Here is a 12,058-nt window from a genome sequence, read left to right on the forward strand (position 1 = left end):
CAAGATTATTTGCATTTGAGAAACAAAAGAAGTTTGTGTTCTGTTAAAAGAATTTCATTCCAACAAGGAGATAAGAGAGGTATTCTAAGACAATTGAAATTTTCCTTCCACAGGAATATGACTCATAAAAAATACAACACAGAGAAACTAGTAGAACCTTATCTACTAGGAATTTTGCCTCAGTGAGATCTCTTAGGAGGCCTGCTTGGACCATATTACAACTCTGCCTAAAAAAAAAAAAATTTTTTTTTAAACCTCAGCTACACAGAATTAAGATAATTCCTCTCCTCAATTCATGACACACTCTTCACATTGTTCTTGCAAAGCCCCTCTTTTCTTTCATTTTCTTACTTCTTCCTTCAGCTCCTCTTCAATTCCCTTTCCTCCCACATACAACCACATATGTCTTTCCAGTCAACCTTTTATATATGTATTTAGCAACACATACATCTTTAAAAATATATAGTGTGGGGAAAAAATATATATATATATATATATACAGTGTTTTTAAAACTTGTATCAGTTGCATTATGCTATACATGTCATTCTATTTTTCTATTTTTGTTTCTTTTGAGTTGAAAAAGGAATACTTAAATCTGGTTCATTACTTTTGATTGCTACAAGGTATTCCATCACAGGCATATACTACATTTTACTTTCAAACTTCTCTCAGAATGAAAACCTAAGTTGCCTGCAACTCCTTGTCACTGCAAATAATACTGCGGTGAATGTTGTCATACATGTCTTCTATGGACCTGCGTGTGCAAGCCTGTTTCCTAGATGGTCCCACATGATTCATGCCCCTGTGTAATCCCTTCCCACATTGTATCGGGTTTCGCCTGTGTGACCAACATAATGTGGCAGTGATGTGTGAATTCCCAGACTAGGTAATAAATACATTGCTATTTCCACCTTGTTCTCTTGGATCACTTGCTCCCAGTAAAGCCAACAGTGTTGTTGAGGACACTGGAGCAGCCCCATGGGACAGCCAACAGCTAGCACCAACGTGCATGTCATGGGACAGCAGCATCTTAGAAGTGGATCCTTCAGCTGAAGTTAAACAGATGACAGGAGCCCCGGCCAACATCTGGACTGCAACTTTACAAGAGACACTCCTGAATTCTTGACCCATAGAAACTGTGGAATAATAAATGTTTATCGTTGTTTTAAGCCACTCAGTTTTGAGTAATTTGTTACATAGCAATAGATAACTAACAGACTGTGGTAAGAGTTTCTCTAGGATCTATATGTAGGGGAGAATCCCCAAGTGGTTAGGTATGTGGACACTAACTTCCCACGCTGTTGCCATACCACCCTCCAGATGACTACACCCGTTTACACTCCTACTAGCGGTGGAAGAGGATTCTTCCCCCTACTTCTCAACCAGTATTCAATATTTGTTTGGATTAATTTTCACTCACAATTTATTACAGATTTTGAATCTGAATACCATGTTTTGAGGGATATCGAGCAATTTCTCCAATCTTTTTAGCAGCTTCAACTTTGATTCTTTTTGTAGTTTTCATTTTATGTAGCCATCATATCTAACCCTATCTGCTTTTTAGGGACTATAACACTGCCCCAAATTTTATATTCAGCCAATGATATTCAGGAGACGGAACATTCAGGAGATGAGCAGGCCAAAGCTCAGGTAAATGGAGGTGAGTAGAAAATATTGAGCGTTCTTAGGTATTGTTGGAGCTTATATAGACTTATGAGTTACTGTAGCAAAAGCAGTGCTTGGAAGTGTGATGGGTAACAGGTTGGCTAAAGGCAGGGTTAAAGGAAAAGACATTTGGATCCTCTGGACCTTCACTGGAAGAGAATTTTGCACCTTAGCAAAATTAATATCTGAGATTTATTTGTTCTGTCTCAACCCTGACCATACACGTGAAGATCATTTGGGTTGTTCTCACTTGGATGACTAAATAAAAGCATTGTGAGGTATACTGTAAGTTGTATGTAGTTCATTCTTGAAATTAAAAAAAAAAAATTTTAATATCAAGCTGGACTTCTAAGAGTGCCCTTATTCTCCCTGAACAAACTCCTTACCATGTCCTTTAATAAAAAATGGCCCTGGGACTTCCCTGCTGGCACAGTGGTTGAGAATCCGCCTGCCCACGCAAGGGACATGGGTTCAAGCCCTGCTCTGGGAGGATCCCACATGCTGCGGAGCAACTGGACCCGTGCACCACAACTACTATGCCTGCTCTCTAGAGCCCGCGAGCCACAACTACTGAGCCCGTGTGCCACAACTACTGAAGCTAGCGTGCCCAGAGCCCATGCTCCGCAACAAGAGAAGCCACCACAGTGAGAGGCCCACGCGCCCCAGTGAAGAGTAGCCCCCGCTCGCCGCAACTAGAGAAAGCCCCCGTGCAGCAACAAAGACCCAACGCAGCCAAAAATAAATAAGTTTGTTAAATAAATAGATAAAAATTTTAAAATAGCCCTAATAATCATGGTAATGGATACCAAAGAATGTGGTTGAATCTTGAAGAGGGATTCAGTAGTAAATGAAAGACACCTAAGGCTTATAGCCAGTTGGGAATAAACCTTGCACTGAGATGAAAGGAAAGCTCAGCAAGGTCATTACATCACCAAAGGCTAACAAGACATTTACATGGCAGGTTTGTATGGAGACAGTGGAAGGCCTTGAAAGGTATGTTCTCATCTGTGATTCCTCCAATTCTTCAATTACGTTTACAGCTCTTCTTCAATATTGCTTTTCTGAATATCCTCATTATAGCAAATCTCAATTCTTTTGAATATAGAAGTGACTGTTTAAAAACAAAGGCTGATTCTATTCATCCATTAAAAATTATCATGAAAAATCTATATTAATATTGGTAAATTAAGTGAAATGGCTGGTTATAGTATAGTATGTATAGTAATTCTGTTAAAATATATTTAATGCACTTAGCATCGGGCAAACTGCAGGGATGCATATACTAAAATGTTAGTGCTTTTTTTCTGCAGGGATGTATAAAACATTAACAGTGCTTTTTTTCTCTGGTTGGTAGAATTTGGGAAGACTAACCTCTTTGTCATCTTCCTTATCTATAGATCATAATATCTCTGCAAAAAAATGTGCTTTTTTTAACATTTAAAAAGTCACAAACCAAGTATGGTAAATTTAGCTGGTAAATATAACTGGTGAATATACTGAATGATGCCATTTAAAGGTTAAGGCATAACATTTACATAATAATTGAGTTGTGGATTACTTTCACATCTATTATTTCACTTAAGTTAAATAGCTTTTTATTGTATAGGTATTTTTCATGTGGAAGACACTTTAGTTGCCTATTCAGTAGCTGGCTGTCTTGTCTTCTTCCTTCCATCCACTCTGTAGATGTTGGTTGGCCGTAAACTTCATGGGAAAGTGGGCACTTTTTTAGCCCCAGGAGGATAAATCTTTTAATTAGTAAGCCAATCATGGTAATTCCATTCCTGTTGAAAGTGATTGCTTAAAGAATGAGCATGTGATATAATCCTGGGCAGTGACATATGAGAGAAGTCTTCTGGGGAATTGTTCAGAGGAGAATTTCTGTCCCTTTTGGTCTTTGGAGATGGTTATAGGAGGCCATGATGCTTGGAGCTACTGCAACCATCATTCAGCTATGCAGAGACAAACCTGAGAGATGATAACAGTAATGCTGAAGATGGGGGAAGTGAGGGAGATGGAAAGGACTTTGGTTCTTGATGACATGAGCCATCAAATTAATCTTAGAGCCACACTCCCTCTGAACATTTTGCTAGATGAGATAATTTATTGCATAAGCAATTTCGATTTGAATATTTTGTTTCAGATGAAAGCATCTTAATATAGCCTGGGCTACTGCTTTGCAGCAATTCAGGCTACATGCTGCACAATTCCAGAGGGCCCCATTCATATAGGCCAGGATGTAGCCCATTTTACAGATGACAAAACCAATACCAAAAAGGTCGAGTAATTTACGCATTGGCAGCAAACTTAGTAAGCTTCCGTTGGTAAGGTCTTTGGCCTTCAAATAAAGTTCCTCAGAACATAAGAGTGATTTTCTTGATTACTTTGAACATTATTTGAATGCATTTTCTCACCAAAATATTCCAAAACTAATCTGAGCGTTGGTAGTATTATGGAATAATAACAAGATGGTAATTTTTAAGAGATGAATGTATTCTAGTTTATTTAGAAATAGTTACACTGCTATGGAATCAAAACCTAAAAAGAATATTGAACACTAAGTTCACTTCTGTACATGAGGAACTGGAATTATCTTTAGCCTCCTGCTGTAAGCATTCAGGCAACTGAACAAAGTATATAAAACAAATGTTTTTAGACATGTTTTTAGACTACAACACAAGACTAATTCCTGAAATAAGAGTAAGAAATGAAGCTGGCCTTACAATTACCCTGGCTAAAGATTTAGTATCTGGAGGTGCTCCAGTCTTAATTTTATTATCTTACCCATTATTCTGATTAACTCAGCACTTTCCAGCATGTGATGCAGTATCCTCCACAGGTAGAGGATTTTCACTGCAGTTCATCCTTTGGTGTTGATGTTTTTCATGATGGGACTGGTGCTATGATGGCATAAACTATGTCTAAATCCTTAAGGTAAGTTAAGAGTCATATTATTTGAAAGACAAGTGGAAAGGAACTTCATTTTGTAATGTGGGGTAACCCAGCTCTGACTATAACAGATTGATGCCTTATGTAAACTTGGAATAAAAGTTACATTCCTTACTCATCTTCATATAGATTCAAGTATTACCTCTATAGTGGTTCCCAATCTTTTCACTATTATGTCCAACTGTTATTGTTGTTTTTATTTCCATGTCGCAATGCTTGAAGAGTTTTATTTACAAAGCAGTGGCATTTAAAAAAATAATACCTTGTACACCAAAATTACAGGCGCACGTGCCATTCATTTGAGACTATTTGGGTCATTAAAAATAGCATAAAACCCCTAGTTATAACATTCAGAGTCTGCCTAGAAGTTGGAAAACCTCAGGCTTACTTATCATTGATGATTCCTGTATCAATAAATACATACTATATTCTTCTTCTGACCTCAAACTCTATCTTAGGACATGACACAGATAACACAACCTCAACAATCTAAAAATGATCTCATTGTCTTCCTACTTTTCACACTTGCTCTTTCCCCTGTATTCCATACCACGGTTAACAGAATCAACATACATCTAGCCACCCATGGTAGGAAACCTCAGAATTCCTTTGGACTTCTCACTTTACCCATCTCTCCATGACATCCTGAAGAATCTTCCTCTAAAATTCCTATGGTGTACATTTATCTCCAATTTTCCATTCCCTCTGCCACTATACTAGTTTAGGCCTCATCATTTGCTAAGTACCAGTATCTCATTTTTTCTAGCCACCCTCCCTTTTTAAAAAAATTGTGGTTAAATATACATGACATAAAATTTGCCATCTTAATCATTTTTAAGTGTACAGTTCAGTGGTGTTCAGTAGATCCATATTTTTGCACATCTATCACCACTATCCATTCCAGAACTGAGACTCTATATCCATTACACAGTAACTCCTCCTTCCCCCAGCCCCTGGCAACCACCATTCTACTTTTTTGTCTTTTTGTATCTGACTTATTTCACTTAACATGTCTTCAAGATTCATCCATGTTGTACCATGTATCAGAATTTCCTTTCTTTTTAAGGATGAATAATAATATCATCGTATATGTATAGACTACATTTTGTTTATGTATGCATCTGTTGATGGACATTTGGGTTGCTTCCACTCTGTAGCTATTGTGAATAATGCTTCTATGAACATGGGTGTACAAACATCTCTTCAAGACCCTGCTTTCAATTCTTTTGGGTTTATACCCAGAAATGGAATTGCTGGATCAGATGGTAATTCTATTTTTTATTTTTTAAGGAACCACCGTAATGATTTCCACAGCAGCTGTACCATTTTACATTCCCTCCAACAGTACACAAGTTTCCAATTTCTCCACGTCTTTGTCAACACTTGTTTTGTTGTTTATTTTTTGATAGTAGCCATCCTAACAGGTGTGATGTGCTATCTCACTGTGGTTTTGATTTGCATTTCCCTGATGGTTAGTGATAAGTATCTTTCCACTTGCTTGTTGCCCTTTTGCACGTCTTCTTTGGAGAAGTGTCTGTTCAAGTCCTTTGCCCATTTTAAAATCAAGTTGTTTGTTTTTTGTTGTTGTTGAGTTACAGGAGTTTTTTTTTATATATTCTAAATATTAACAACCCTTATCAGATATATGATTTACAAACAGTTTCTTCCATTCCATGGGGTGCCTTTTCACTTTGTTGATTGATTATATCCTTTGATGCACAGAAATTTTTAATTTTGATGTAGTCCAATTTGTCTGTTTTTTTCTTTTGTCTATGTTTTTGGTGTCCTATGCAAGAAATCATTTCAAATCCAAGTCATAAATCATTCCCCCTATGTTTTCTTCTAATAGTTTTAGCTCTTACAGTTAGGTTTTCGATCCATTTTGACTTAATTTTGGTACATGGTATAAAGTAAATGTCCAACTTCATTATTTTGCATGTGGATATCCAGTTTTTGCCATACCATTTGTTGAAAAAACTCCTTTCTCCATTTCGTGGTCTCAACACCCTTGTTGAAAATCATTTGACCATATTTGTGAGGATTTATTTCTAGGCTCTCTCGTCTTTCCCAGTGGTTTTTTCCATTGTTGTAATAAGTTTTGAAATCAGTCTAGTCATCCTCCTTTTGTCCACCACTCTGCCATCTTGAATCCAGATCTGATTCTGTTAGTCCCTTGCTAAAAAGGTATTTGTGTAGCATTAAAGGCTCTTCAGACTTAGCCTCGGCCTATTCTTAGTCTTTTGTCCTATCATAACCCCATCCTCTCTTCCCTACATTGGCTACTCATCCCACAAAATAACTCCAGAACACAATGTATACCTACCCACCGCCTGCTAAACTCTATTATTTGTGCCTTCCTCTAGTCTCCTTCCCACCCTCCACCCCCAGGTGGCAGTTACTTTTTACTCCTATAGAATTTTGTTACTATCAGAGCCATTATCACATCAACTAAATTATGATGGGAAAGATTCCATTCAACTAGCTAAAGTACCATGTCCAGGTTTCCAGTGTCACGATATCTAAGAAAGAGACTGAATTATCTGAAATATACTAGGTGAGCATATAGACTCAACACAATGAGAATGAGATATACTTGGGAGTGTTTTATCCAGGCACGGTAAGGGCAGGCGAATCAGCCCTTCTCCACAACACAGCAAACCACAATGCAGTCTCTATCTGACAACTTCTGGGGTTCTTTCCTGGACAATACATACAAAACAGCATATTTTACCCCTCAAACTCCCCTTTTTCTCTGTTCCATGATGCTTATCCCCATTTTTTGTTCCTGAGAAACTGAAATATCTCAGCTTCCTTGATTATCACATTTTCCAGTTCTGCCTATTTAAAATTATTTCTAGCTTTCTGATTGGAATTCTGCACATTTCACGAGTCATGTGTTTATCGACATGCTCTTATTTTATGACAAGAGATAATTGTCCATTATATATGGATTTAACTGGCTTTCTTAGTCCTCCACTCAAATTTCCTGTGAGCAGCTAGAATTCATATTCTCCCATAACTAAGGTATTGCTGTTACGGGCTGTGTATCTCCCACTCTCACCTGACACAGCTTCTCAAGAGATTGTGTCTTACATATTTTTTAAACACCCAGTATCTAGTATAATGTCTGACATATTAATGGCACTCAGTAAAACTTTGTCAATAAAGCCTTCCCATCAAGGAAGATACTCAAAAGAATGAGCTATACTCTCTGAAAGCAATGCCAAAATCCAGGTTCTAAATATCTTTTAGGTAGCAGCTATGCTGGAATAAATGTTTGAATTTTCCAAATGATTGCCTTGAAAAGGATAGCTCTTATTGCACGTATATGTTGGATTATATTTCATGAAATATGAGGTCATATTACTTTATAATCATATCTTGAAGCCTAGTAATGTTCTGATAGCATACAGCTGCTTCCTGGGACGTGTTGAAGAGGCTCATGTCTGTAATAAAAGACCTAAGACGTCCCAGGTGAACTAAATAGGTCAAAAAGAAGGGATTATCTGGTACAAAGTAAAACTTCTTTGTAAGTCTCCAGATTGCTTTCCTCTGGTCTCTAACTTTGATCTCATCTCCTTTCTAAGAGGAGAGTACCTATCATCTGGCATAGTCATTAGTACCATAAAATCAAAGACTTATCTTCCTGGGCACATGATGGAATTGTATTTCCTATACTCCTTGTGGTTGAGTGAGGCCATTTGACAAGCTAGTTCTGGCCAAAGAGATCTGAATATAATTATCATGTGCGTCTTGTTGGCCAAGTATTTAATTTCTCTCCTCTCCCTCTGGCACAGCTACTATTAATGCTCAAAATGACTCATGTTCTGTTAGCCCAGGCCTCTGATTAACTATGTTGAACATAATTCCCAATGGACACATAGCATAAACAAGAAATAAACCTTATTTTAAGTCACTAAGATATTAGGGTTCATTGTAATTGCCTCATATCCTAGGCTATCCTGATGCAGACTGGCTATTAAACCACTGGATTAGAAGGAAGAAAATAGGCCCTGTAGGGCTTAATATCTTACCTCTCTGTATCCCATCACTTATGAAATGGTCCTGGAAAAGAACTAAAATGCACAATTGAAGAGGGTCTTGGCAAAGTAAGTAGATTGAACTGTAGTAATGTGTCATGGTCAGGAAAGACTCCTAATATATTTTACCTTAGGTTCAAAGGGGAGACACTGCTTTTGAGAAACCTCATGATGGAAAACACACAACCAGTAAGAAAGTGGAGGGGCTGGAGTGCATTTTGACCCAGTGAAACTTTGGGCTGATATGGATTTGTGTGGACAATGCTTTATGCTATTATTAGGACCCAAATTGTGATCGACCTAAAAAAGATCGGTAGATTTTATTAATACGAAGAATTACAGGGCTTCAGCCAAAGCAGTGGTTAGAGGGATATTTATAGTTTTAAATCCTATATGGAAAAAAAAATCATAAATCAGTAAGCTAAACTTCCAATAGAAAAAGAAGACCAAACGAAGCACTAAGCAAGCAGGAGGAAGGAAATAATAATTAGAGCGGAAATTAATAAAAAGAATAGAAAAAATTAATTAAACCAAAAATTGGTTCTTTGAAAAGATCAACAAAATTGACAAAGCTTTAGCTGAACCAACTGAGAAAAAAGAGGGAAGACTAATTACTAAAGTCAGGAATGAAAGAGGGGACATTGTAGAAACAAAAACGGACTTTAAGTGAATACTATGGACCAAGTAGATAACTTGGATGATAATGACAAATTCCTATAAGACACAAAGTACTGCAACTGACTCAAGAAGAAAGAGAATATCTAAGTAGACCTATGACAAAGAGATTGAATTAATAATAATTCTGTAAGTTGGGCTATTATGAAGTGAATTTGATTATACAATGTCTATTATATTCTTATGTTATAAAAAAACAGGAATCTGAAAGTAAAAATGTGGGTTTCTTTTTCAAAACTGTATTTTAAATCTTGAATTCTCTTGTGGAGCATTAGTAACAAGATACTGGAAAATAAAGAATTTGAGAAGATGAGACAGAAGAAATAAGAAAAGAAAAATTTTAATTATAGGAAATAAAAATCCATAAAAATCCATAAACAAGAAGAATGTTTCTTGTACCAAAGAGGAAGAAAAGGCATAGTTGGAACTGCAAAATTTCTTTAGCATGTACAGATACCAAATGTCATCACATTTCTTTCTTGTCTGCTTATCTTTAGCTACATGTATGTTTTCTATCATCAGGCAGCTCTCACTGTGCCCAGTGTGAGCCTTCCTCATCCTCATCTGGCAGCCCCTGGGTCTTTCTTCTATCTGTATGAAACACCAACTTAAAGAACTCTAGTGACCTCTTATTACTTGGCTGGCATCCAGGACTATGGGTGGATTAATGGAAACATGGCCAGTTAGAGGGTGTAAAGTTTATTTAATGGCAAAGGATAAGGGGAATTCAGAGACTATTCCATAATGCAGAAGATAACACAGCCTGCACCCAGTTACAGCTTCCTCTCTGCTGGGAGGTAGCGCTGTAGATAATACCAGGTGTGGAAAGTGAATGATTGCATCAGTATGAGAGAATCCCTGGGCCTTTCTCATGGATATTTTTAGAAACTTTTTTTGAAGTTTAATATACACTACACACAAATGCGTGTATTATATATATATATATTGAGCTTGATACATTTTTTGCAAACTGAACACCTCCAGGGAGTTTTTTACATCTTGTACTCTACCTTGCCTGATGGTTCTGGAAACTCTGGCCTTATCTGCCTGCAAAGCAGAACAACCCAAATGCATTCCTGAGTATTTACTGTGAAACTGGGTATTTCCCAAGCTCATCCCTACACCCACCTTTTCTAATTACTTCAGTGCCTATCATCTCTCCCTCCTTTGAGCTCTTGGTTACTCTCAACTAAACATTGGAATAATCATTGACTCACTAACTGATTCACACCTATTCTGTTCCCACTGGATTGTATTTGGAGAGCATGTATTGCTTATTATTTAACTGAAAAGTTAGTTTTCCTTTAAATATACCACTTAAAATTGTTTTCTATATTCCCCAAGAAGCATTATTACAAGGAACAAAACTAGAAATGAATGATAAAACAGGATTAATTATTGACCACAGTTACATAATTAGAGCAAAAAATATATAAAGTGTTCAAATCTCTAATGTTCCAAGTCAAAGTTCCAATTATTTGACACTCTGTCCTATGTAGTAGGATAACCAGTTCACTCATGTGATCAAAGATCTCTATAAATTCTTAAAATGTTTCTCTACTCTATTGCCAAGATATTTTAATTAACATCTCCCAAATTGCAAATTCACAGACTAGAGACCAGCTACAATAAAGCTTCCCTCTTTGAAACTGCCTGTCCTGCAAAACTGACCATACTGGGCTTGAGATCTCCATGCTAAATTACTGGCCTGTGTAGTCAGGGGTTTCTTTTACATATTCTACTTGAAGAATATTATAACCAATCTTACCCATCAAATTAGTGAAAATTTTAAAAAATTACTCAAGTCTGTCAAGAATGTGGAGAGACAGGCACCACCATATGCTGCTGAGAGGTGAAACCATACAGCCTCTCTGAAAAGCAATATGGTACTATTTATTAAGACTATTTACACCCTTATGCCCAGTAATTCCATTTCTAACAATTTCCTTAGCAAATTTCATTAAAGTAAATATTTACGTACAATGTCATTGAATCCAGTATTATCTATAATAAGCACAAAAATATTGAAACAACTGGGAAAATGTTAAGTAAATTATGGTATGTTTCTGGGGCTGTGGACGATTAGGCAGAAACAGTAATTACACTACTGAGAAATTTTAGACATGGAAAATGCTCAGGATACAAGTTTAAGTTGAAAAAGGTAGTTTGCACGTCCTTCTGTAAAATTATTGATATTATTATTCATGAAAGACTGAAAGTAAATGTTATATCTGAGTGGCTTATTTTTGAGTGGTGTGATTATTAGTTGTTTTTCTTTATAGTTTCTATATTTCCTAGAGAGAGCTCTATTATTTATACAATCAAAAAGTTACTTTTAGAAAAATACTGTTTTGGCAGTACTTTGGCCTGTAATCAGGTTTCAAAGTGTCAGTCATAATGCACTCGTTAATCAATTTAAAAATCACAGGAACATCTCAAAATCATGAATTTTGATCTCCTCTTTTCCCTTTGTCTTTTTCATTACAAATCTTCAGCGAATCTCAATTTCATGTTTAAATTTGAGTATTTTAGGTTATTACTCTTCAAATATGTGACTTTGGTTTCCTCAGGTTTGTAATTTTTTAATGTTTCCTCGCTGAAGAAAACTCTTTGTACCTTTGATTTTAATCTGAACATGGTTCAATACTGTGATGTGCACTTAGTTCGTAAGTGTTAGCACGCCTAAGAACTTTTTCTGGTCAGTTTTTTAATCTCAAAAGGGACTGGC

Source organism: Neophocaena asiaeorientalis, unplaced genomic scaffold (genome assembly GCF_003031525.2).
Source record: "Neophocaena asiaeorientalis asiaeorientalis breed wild unplaced genomic scaffold, Neophocaena_asiaeorientalis_V1.1 scaffold72, whole genome shotgun sequence".
NCBI lineage: Eukaryota > Metazoa > Chordata > Mammalia > Artiodactyla > Phocoenidae > Neophocaena > Neophocaena asiaeorientalis.